The sequence below is a fragment of the Elephantulus edwardii genome, unplaced genomic scaffold, assembly GCF_000299155.1.
Source record: "Elephantulus edwardii isolate Elephantulus edwardi_28Jun2011 unplaced genomic scaffold, EleEdw1.0 scaffold00017, whole genome shotgun sequence".
NCBI classification, from domain to species: Eukaryota; Metazoa; Chordata; class Mammalia; order Macroscelidea; family Macroscelididae; genus Elephantulus; species Elephantulus edwardii.
In genome coordinates this window covers 9,712,602-9,722,914 of record NW_006399767.1, presented here as the reverse complement: position 1 = coordinate 9,722,914, position 10,313 = coordinate 9,712,602, and the positions used below count along the sequence as shown (strand labels likewise).

General features: G+C 43.6%; 1 pseudogene; it reads left to right on the top strand.

Annotated features, from left to right (window-relative positions):
* The first annotated feature begins 1,010 nt into the window (after nucleotides 1–1,010).
* On the top strand, nucleotides 1,011–2,306 carry LOC102856797 (annotated as a pseudogene).
* Nucleotides 2,307–10,313: the final 8,007 nt, after the last annotated feature.

Here is a 10,313-nt window from a genome sequence, read left to right as displayed (position 1 = left end):
TCTGGCAGTTCAAACTCAGCAATGGGAATTTTCTCATGTGTGGAAGAGACATGGTCAATTTCCTCTCATGTAATTTATAGTGCAGGAGAAGACCATGGATGAGATGGATTGATAGAGTGACTGGGGCAATGGGACTGGTGTGTCGGAATTAGTGAGACTGACTCAGAAAGGGGCAGGGTTCAGAGTTGCTGTACAAAGGGTCACTATGAGTTGCAGGCAACTCGACGGCACGTAACAACAACAAACAACTATTTACAGTGTCAGAAATCTGCTGAAGTGTCAACTATGAGTCTGTTCAGACTTGACAGCAACAACTGACTAAATCTTTAGGGTATCAAATCATCAAGTCTTTCTCTTTTATAAATATAATAATAATAATATATAAGATCAGATCAGATCAGATAATATATAATTAATAGATATCATCTCTATGATATATATTTTATGTCACATTCTTTTTCATGGCTTTCTCTTATGGAACTACTTGGTGATTGGGTGGGTTCGAACTACTAATCTTTTAGTGTGCAGCTAACCATTTAACAATTGTACTAGGACTTTAACTATACACATAGATGGTGGTGGTTGTGCACCGAGTGGGAACTGACTCATAGCTGACTCTCCAGCTTGTTTTCAGAGGCAGTAAATCGCATGGGAGGAAATTTGGCATCTTTCACTCACAGAGTGGTGCACTAGAACCATGTGCCTTTGGGATTGCAGTTCAGCTTTTTACCACTAAGCCACCAGAACTCTTTGTAGACATAGAAGACAACAACAACAACAAAAATATGTGCTTTGCTGTGGTTGTTGTTATGTGCCGTTGAGTCACTTGGGACTCATAATGACCCTATGTACAACAGCCCTGAAACCTACTCTATCCTGTGCCAACTTTACTGTGTGTCTCCAATACACTTACCGTCTATAAGTCCATCTCATTGATGGCCTCTCTTTCTCCTTTCCTCCAACCCTCCAAGCATGACGTCCCTCTCCAAGGACTGGTCCCTCCTTACAACATGCCCAAAGTATGTCAGACGAAGCTTTAGAATCCTTGCCTCCAAGGAGCAGACTGGTTTCACCTTCTCTAGGATGAACCTATTTGTTTTTCTGGCAGTTTTTTCCTTTTTAGGGATGTGATTTAGCCCTTAATCTTGAGTATTACTTAAAATACAGTGCATAGGAATGCTTGGGGATAGGGTCTGTTGGAACACAGATTTGCATTCAGTATTTGAGAAGTGGAGTGTGCGTACCTCAGAAGTGTCTGTGTTTTATTGACTATGTAAAGGCATTTGACAGTGTGGATCAAACAAGGTGTGGCCAGCCTTGAGAAGAGCGGGAATCCTTTAACACCTGTTTGTGCTCATTTGAAATCTTTATTTTGACCAGGAAGCAGTCATCAGAACAGAGCAGAAAAACACTGCATGGTTTAAAATCAGGAAAGGAGGGCTTCCCAGGGCCCCAGTCCTGGTCTAGAACCGCCCACTGTCTGCCATGCAGCCACTTCCATTTCCTTAATAAAGGGACCCAGGGGCCCCACACAGCAGGTTCTCCACATGGATTGGGCTGGCCATCTCTACCTCCTGGCCAGCTCCTCCTCCTTCTGGGGCTGCTGTTGGCCCTGCCATCTGTGACCCAGGGGCTCCCTCGGGTTGACCTATCACCCTCAGCTGCTCAGACTGCTCAGATGCACCCCCAGAAGTACTTCACCCCAGGAAACCTCAAAACTGTTGCTCATCTCATTGGAGACCCCAGGATCTCACTGTGCTGGAGAGCAAAATACATATCATGCCTTCCTGCCACATGGCTTCTCTTTGAACAACAATTCCTGCCTAGTCCCCACAAGTGGCCTCTATTTTGTCTACTCCCAGGTGATCTTCTCTGGAGAAGGTTGCTCCTCCAAGGCGACCTCAGTCCCTCTCTGCTTGGCCCATGAAGTCCAGCTCTAATCCTCCCAGGACCCCTCCCATGTGCCTCTCCTCTGTACCCAGGAGTCTGTGTGTCCAGGACCACAGGGACCTCGGATGCACTCGATGTACCAGGGAGCTGTGTTCCTACTCACCAAGGGAGACCATCTATCCACGCACACAGCTGGAATCTCCCACCTCCTCCTTTGCTCCAGCATAGAGCCTTCACTCTATAGAACTTGGAAAAACCCAGAAAGAAGAGAAAAATTGGTTTCAAAGCCTACTCCCCATTTTGCCTCCATTCTGACAGTTTCAAGGATTACCACCACCACCTCTCCATTGACTGCTCCAACAGTCTCAAGCCTTCCCTCACTCAAACCATCTGGAGCTTCCAGGAAGGAATTCTAGGCACTCAGGAGAGAGATCACACCACCCTGAGCCACCCTGGATGCTCTGCTAAGGTTTCAAGACTGCCTAGAATGTCTCAGCCCAGAGCTGTCTATCTTGCCTGTCTAGGTGAGCACACACATGGAGAACCTAGAGAGGGTGATTTAAGAATGGGAGGGATGATTATTTATGAAGGAAAAAAATAAATGATTTCTTTATAAAAGATGGAGATCCGGGGAAGTAATAGATAACTAGAAGAAAGACTCAAGCGATGAAGAATGAAAAGACATCAGCACACGATGGCCTGCAGAGAGAAAAGGGGTAATAGTAAGACTAAGCCCCTGAAGAGTTCTAGAAGAAAAGAGGAGATACTTAAGAGCTAGGCACAGCTTCACTAGACATACCTGAGGCAAGATCTCTACCCTCAAGGAAGACCAATAAAACTCTTTCATCTGGGGGGAAAAAAATCAAGAAAAGAGTGTGTCAGGGATGTAGCCTTTCTCCACACCTTTTCAATCTGTATGCAGAATGGATCATTTTGGAGGCTGAACCTTATGAGGAGGAAGGTGGCATCAGGATTGGAGGAAGACTCATAGACAACATGCTTTAGGTATATGGCACAAATTTACTTGCCAAAACTGAGGAGGATCTGAAGCATTTGCTGTAGAAGGTCAAGGACTGCAGTCTTCAACATGGATTGCATCTCAACACCAGGAAAACAAAGATTCTCACCACTGGGCCAATTGGCAGCACCATGATAGATGGCAAAAACCTTCGGATTTCTTAACAATTTCAGCTCGGCTCCACAGTCAACACTTGAGGCACCAGAAGTTAGAAAATCAAAAGACAATTTGCACTGGGAAAATCTGCTGTCAGGGACCTATCCAGAATATTGAAGAGCAACAATGTCAGTCTAGAGACTAAGGTGCACATGGTCCAAACCATGGTATTTGCAATTACTTGTTATGCATCAGAAATCTGGACAGTGACTGAAGATGACAGAAAAAGAATTTATGTTTTCAAGTTATGGTGATGTAGAAGAGTATTGAAGAATATCATAGAGTACCAAGGGAACAAACAGGTCTGTCCTGGAGAGGGTTAAATCAAGTTGCTCTTTGGAGGCAAAGAGTTTGAAGCTCTATCTGAGACAATTTGGACATATACCAGGAGGGACCACTCTTTGGACAAGGACATCATGCTTGGAAGGGTGAAGGGACAGTGCAGGAGAGGAAGACCTTGAATGAGATGAATTGACACAGTAACTGGTGTAACAAGGGCATGTGTGTCAAGAGACAGTGAAGTGGGCTCAGGATAGAGCAGAGTTTATAGCTATTGTGAATAGGGTCACTATGAGCCACAGTTGACTCAATGGCACATAACAACACCACCAACATAGAAACTTGAACTCTGGACCCACAGATTAAAAGTCTGAATCTGTGCCAGCTGAGCTCTCCAACCCACTGTATTTTTTTCCCTCCAATTTTTTCCTATATGTCTGAAAATTAGACAATGGCTAAAGATGCCTGAAGATCTGATAAAAGGTACTGTCCCAAGAACAAAAAAGCCTGTTTTGGAGGAAGGGCAAATACTGTGCTTCTTAGAGGCAAGGATGGTGAGACCTTGTCTCACATACATTGGGCATGTTATCAGGAAGGACCAGTCCTTGGAAAAAGACATCAGGCCGGGAAAGCTGGAGGGTCAGAGAAAGATGAGTTGACGCAGTGACTGTAACAATGGGCTCGAACACATCAGAGATCAAGAGGCTGCTGCAGGATAGGGCAAGGGGCAGATCTGTTGCTTATAGGTTGCTATGAGTTGAAGTTGACTTGATGGCATCTAACAACAACAACAACTCTATGAAGTACGATTGTACGATTGTCCAGTTCATTTTGTGCAAACAAAATTGAAGACATTTGCTCATTAATAGAAATTTAGTGAAGGGGAGAGCTGGGATTTAAATATAACAATTTTGGTAGAATTGTCTTATAAATTTAACTTCCTTCCACTAATAATTGCTACTGTTACTAGTGTTTCCTTATGACTAGTTAGTCCTTATGATAAAGCTATGTTGTTGTTGTTGTTAAGTGCCATCGAGTCACAGGCGACTCATAGTGACCCTATGAAGGAGAGTCCTTGATGTCTGGGTGCCTTTCATCCTCTCTCCAAGTTCATAGGGTTTCTGGAGACAAGCTATTATGGAAGTGGACGCCACTCCTCCTTCCACTGATAAAACTATAGGGAACGTTTTTATATTTGTTTCCCAGGAGAGAAAATTGAGCTAAAAGGACTTTATTAGCATGTGTAATGCCACATATGGTTAGAGGTATTTCAGGAGAAATCTTGCCTTCTATGCAGAACACCTTGGTTCAATACTTGCTGGTGCACACCATGCCTAGTCACCCCCATTTCTTAGTGAAAGCTTGTGTGTTGTTGTGATGCTGAATAGGTGTTAGTGGAACCTCCAAACTAAGATAGAAAGTCCTGTCAATCTGCTTCTAAAAGTCAGTCAATGCACATGCTATTGACTACAACACTCAGATCCACAACTCATCCCAGCATTAGCACAGGACCCAGTGTTGTGCTTTTCTGTACGTGGAGTTGGCATGAGTTAGAGCTGACCTGATGGCAGCTGACAACAAAATCATGTTACCCGAAGACGATATAAAATTGTCCTTCTGCCTGGTTCTGAAAACACAGAGATAGGGGCATCTTCTGAGGTGGGCAGAGGGTAGCGCATGGTCCAGGAGTCAGGTCCTCTCCCTCTAAGCCCAGGGATCTCTATGTTTTCATGAGGCCTTGACAACAGCCAGACAAGCTTCTACTGCTCTCTTCATGCACAGGGGTGACTGGAGGATTCTGTGCCAAGTTTCTAGCTTTTCTGCCTGCCCAATTTTATCTGAAATCTGTGTAATACAAAGAAAGCATGGAGGGATGGTTGCCTTTGTTGCTTTTGGAAAAATCTACTAAGTTCTTGCATAACTGATCCATATTAGGAACAGAAAGGCAATAGGGTGTGACGGAAAGGGTTGTGAGATTCCAGAAGGCTCCAATGATCAAGAGAAGGCCACTGAGAACACAGTATTAGGGCAATGTCTTTCTATGACACAGTTCCAGAGATTTGTCACTGGGAAGCTTACTGGGGAGTCTTTAGGAGCCATATTTGAGGAGTGAATGAAGAGTTGAACCAGATGTAGTCACAATAGATGTGTCGTTATTGTTGTTGTTATGTGCCGCCAAGTCACTTGTGACTCATAGCGACCCTATGTGCAATAGCCCTAAACCCTGCTCTGTCCTGTGCCAATTTCACTGTCTCTGATACACCCATCCCGATTATCCCAGTCACTGAATCAATCCACCTCATAGAGGGTCTTCCCCTCCTGCGCTGTCCCTCCACCCTCCCAAGCATGATGTCCCTCTCCAAGGACCCGTCCCTCTTACAACATGTCCAAAGTATGTCAGACAAAGCCTCAGAGTCCTTGCCTCCAAAGGAGCAGCCTGGCTTAACCCTCTCCAGGATGAATCTGTTTTCTTAGCAGTCCATGATACCCTCAACACTCTTCTCCAGCACCACAGCTCAAAGGCAACAATTATCCTTCTATGCTCCCTAGTCATTGTCCAACTCTCTGATGCATAACAAGTGACTGCAAAGACCATGACCTGTATCAGATGCTCTTTAGTCTCCAGAGAGACACCACTGCTCTTTAGTACTTTGGAGAGGTCCCTAACAGCCGACTTTCCCATCACAATATATCTTTTAATTTCCTGGCTGCTGGTGCCAAGAGTGTTGACTGTGGAGCCAAGCAAACTAAAGCTATGAACAATCTTAAACTCTTGACCATCCATCCTGATGCTCTCAATTGGTCCAGTGGTTAGCTGATCATATTCTGGAGTTAAGGTGGCCCTTCAGGGTTGCCTGGGCCATGAATTTTCCTCTCCCTTAACTAGTCACTGGCTGCAGGCTTTCTCTGTGAAGGGGCCAATTTATAGGGGAGAGATTCCTCCAGTTGAGGACAATGACTGGTCAAAGGCTGAAAGTCACAAGTTCAAAACATTGTCAGCATCAGGGGCATGAACGCCTTCATCCTGATGGGAAGACCTAAGAGTGATAGTATCCATGGCAACACATCAGACAGGGTGCCAGGGTGCCAGGGTGATGAACTTGGCTACCTTAGAGTTTTCAGTTGCTGTAGTATCATTTCAGACTCACAAAACACCCCATGTGCAACAGAATAAAACATTGCTCAGCCCTTCATCTTTCTCCCTATCTTTGCTTGTGTCCTTTTTTGTAGTCATTGTGTCAATTAATCTCTTTGAAAATCATCCTCTTTTTTTCTCTCTGACTCCTTAATTTTCTGTGCATGATGTCCTTCTCCAAACGGTCCCTCCTGATAACAGAACTAAAGTACGTGAGACGAGCCACACTATTGTGGGGACGAATATAAAACATGAGGATGGATGGTTCAGTTGACCAGGGAAATTTGAACTTCTGTGAAGGGTGATTTTATAACTTGGGAACTGGACATGTGAAAGAAAGTGGTTGAAATGGCAACTATTTTGTTACATACGTATTTACTGCAACAAAAAGGAAAAAAACAAAACCAAAACTGCAAATGCTTAAAGAAGAAATGTCTGTAGCCACTCTAAGCAAGTTCAAATTTCTAAGGTTAAAATGTGCTATTTGACCCATTAGAAGCTTTGAAAAATTTTATACTGAATTACTTTCTAAAACCCATTTTGTCTTATATATTTAAAATAAGTTGCAGGAAGAAGTATGATTTTTTTTTTTTTAAAGACGGAATAAAATAACCCAGCAAGCAAATCCAAAGACCATTTTGGAAACAATGGGATTTCAATAAAGTTTATAACCAATGCTACACACTCCCTGATCCTTGGATTTGCTTTCTGTTTATTGTTGTTATATGCCATCAAGTCAATTCTTTTTTGAGACCTAAAAAGCCCCAGAATTAACTCCAACATTTCCCGAGGCTGTCTTTGAAAGGAGCAGATGAATGAGTTTGACAGAGAACTTTTTGCTTGAAATTTTCCCTTTCTCAGATTGCATAAATTTGAGGGGAAAGCCTGCCAAGTGCTCAGTGATGCTGTGCATGGCAGTTGCTGGCAGGGACACTCTGTACCAGCAGCAAAATGAATGTTTTCCCGAATCCCTGACTTATCATTCTTTATCACCTGCTCTGCCCCCCATTCCTGCACCAAGGCCCTCTAAATGAGTTGGAGATGAGGACAGAAAACCAACAAAAATATACTTCTCTGGAACCAGGATAAGACACTGACTGTTGACGTTTGCAGAGAATTCATTTAGCAGATAAGGATGCATAAATAATGCTATGCTATCAAAATCTGTCTTCAACCCAAAACTGGGCAGAAAGGGTCAAGTTGCCCACACTACAGTGTCTGATGCTGAGAGCTGTGACTTTGCATTGAGAAGTTTCTATTATAGCAGGATGTTTCGCAGTGTGGATCCAGTTATAGACATTCCCCACTGGAAAGACTTCCACTGTTCTTAAAATGAATTCCAAGGCCCTTCCTCTAGCCCATGGATCCCAGCATGGTCCAAATGGTAAGTGGATTTGATTGCTAATGAAAAGGGTCAAAGTTTGAGTCCACCTAGAGACATCGTGGAAGAAAGCCTGATGATCTAGTTCTGAAAAACAACCATTCAAAATCCTCTGGAGTTTGGGATGGGGGGATAGTGCTTCTCTGACATGTGCAGAGAGTCCATGAGTCATGATTCATGCAACACTCTTCCTCCAGCCTGCAAGGTGCTCTGGCATCAGGGCCTGCCTCCTGTTTCTGCTTCATTTGGTGCTATAGTCCCCCTCATTTCCTGTGCTTCTGCCTCACTGACAACATCCTTTCCGGTCCTCCAACACAGAGAAAGATCTTTCCAATTCCACAGTCTCACGCTTGCTTCCTGGAAGGCTCTTTTCCTAGCAGATCCAAGGGTGGTTCCCTCTTCAGTGCAGTTTCAATACAATACTACCTCTTCAGAGATGGTGGTCCTCACTGTCCTCCTCCACTTCCTTTCTCTGTCTCCTCAAAGTGCCTTCTTGGTTTTTTTTAGTGAGCTCGTCTGTCAGATTTTGTAATTATTTATTGTTAGGAGGGACTTGTTACTGTGTACCATAGAGTTGGGACGGATCCATAGCTGACCCTCCAGTGGGTTTCAGAGGCTGTTCATATCACAGAAGGAGATCGCCCATCCTTCTACCACAGAGTAGCTGGTGGCCTCGAACCGTGTGCCTTCGGGAGTGCAGCACAGCTTCTTGCCACTAGGCCACCAGAGCAAGTCCTTGGTAAAAGTAGAGAAAGAAAGGATGACTCTCAGCAAGATGGACTGCTGACACAGTGACTGTAAGGATGGGTTTTTTGCCTGGTGGAGAGCATCAAGATGGCACGAGATAAGGCCAGGTTCATCTGTTGTTCATAGGATTGTCATGGGTTGTAGTCAAGTTGATGGCACCTAATAACACAAGTCTCTTTCCCACACTAGATTGTAGTTCTGGAAAGGCAGGAACAGTGTGTGCCTTGTTTGTCATGGAAAACCCAGCGCCAGGCACACAGTTATTGCTAGATGCTATTAAGACGGCTCAGATGCCCCAATGTAAACCTACCCATGGGACTTCCAGGGAATCTTTAAGAAGCTGCCAGAAGACCTTTCTCCTGGGAAACTGCTCAGTGGGTTCAAATCATCTTTCAACACTGTTGTGCTATCAAGGGCCTTTCCCCCCTTCTCTTTAATACTTTATTGTGTTTTCAGTGAAATTTACACAGCAGGTTTAGTGTCCAACGAACAATTCCTTCACATATTGTTCAGAGACCTTTGTTACAATTCCACCTAATGTTTTAACGCCCTCATTAATTCCTCTTCTGGATATTTGGCTTCCAATAACCTGGCTTCTCTGCCTTATTTACCCTTCTGTTTTGGCTTTAAAGTAGCTGTTGACTGTTGGGCCTCATACAGATGATTTTGAAAAGACGTGCAGTCTCTGATAATGTTGGTTTTGTAAGGTGTCTGGGAGCTGGCTCCAGCTCAGTGACTCTATGCACAGGAGCGTGTAATGCTGCCCACTCATACTCCATCCACACAGCTGTAGTTGCCCACTCATACTCCATCCACACAGCTGTAGTTGGGTTGTTGTGTCAATGCCTGTCATTGACTGTCTTCTTTTCCTGTGACCCTCTACTTTACAAAACACGACGTCTTTCCCCAAGACTGACCCCTTCTAATTACATGTCCGGAGTATGTGAGATGAGCTCCTGCCATTCTCATGTGAGAGGAGCATTCTAGCTACACTCCATCTGAGAGATTTCTTCACTTGGCAGTCCATGGTGGATTCAATATCCTTTGCCAACATCATAATTCAAAGGCCTCAGTGATTCTTTGGTCTTCCTTATTCATTATTTGTCTTCCACATAGTTGATAAATATCTTTTTTTGAAGAGTCAATCTGTTATTTAGATAAAAGGTGTCCTGAGGAGGTAGTTTTGGTTCACATTTTATGGACTCTCTCAGGTCATTATTCTTAGGGAATCCTGTGACATCAACCAGTAGCCAATCTGGACATTTTTAAGAATTTGAGTTCTCGTCTACATTTTTCTCCCTTTTTATCAAGATCCATCAACACTGATCCTGATCAGAACCATCGTTGATGTAGCTGAGGATCATCTGTTTCTTTTGGCCGTCAGGGACAGGGAGCTGTAGTTTGTTTAGGCTCTTGGTCCTGTAAACTAGTTTCCTTTCTGGCTCTTGGGGAAGCCTTTTTGACCCTTGCCAAGTATGTAGTTAATATCTTAATTAGTGCTGGAGTTCCCATCCCATATGTCTCTTCAAAGAATATATATATTTCATTTTTATTTAAAAGAGTAAAGGACCAGGGAAACTAGATTACTGGAAGTGAAACACCTAGAAAGGAATTAATAAAATATCATATCATATCTATCTATCTATCATCTATCTATCTATCTATATCTATCTATCTATCTATCTATCTATCTATCTATCTATCTA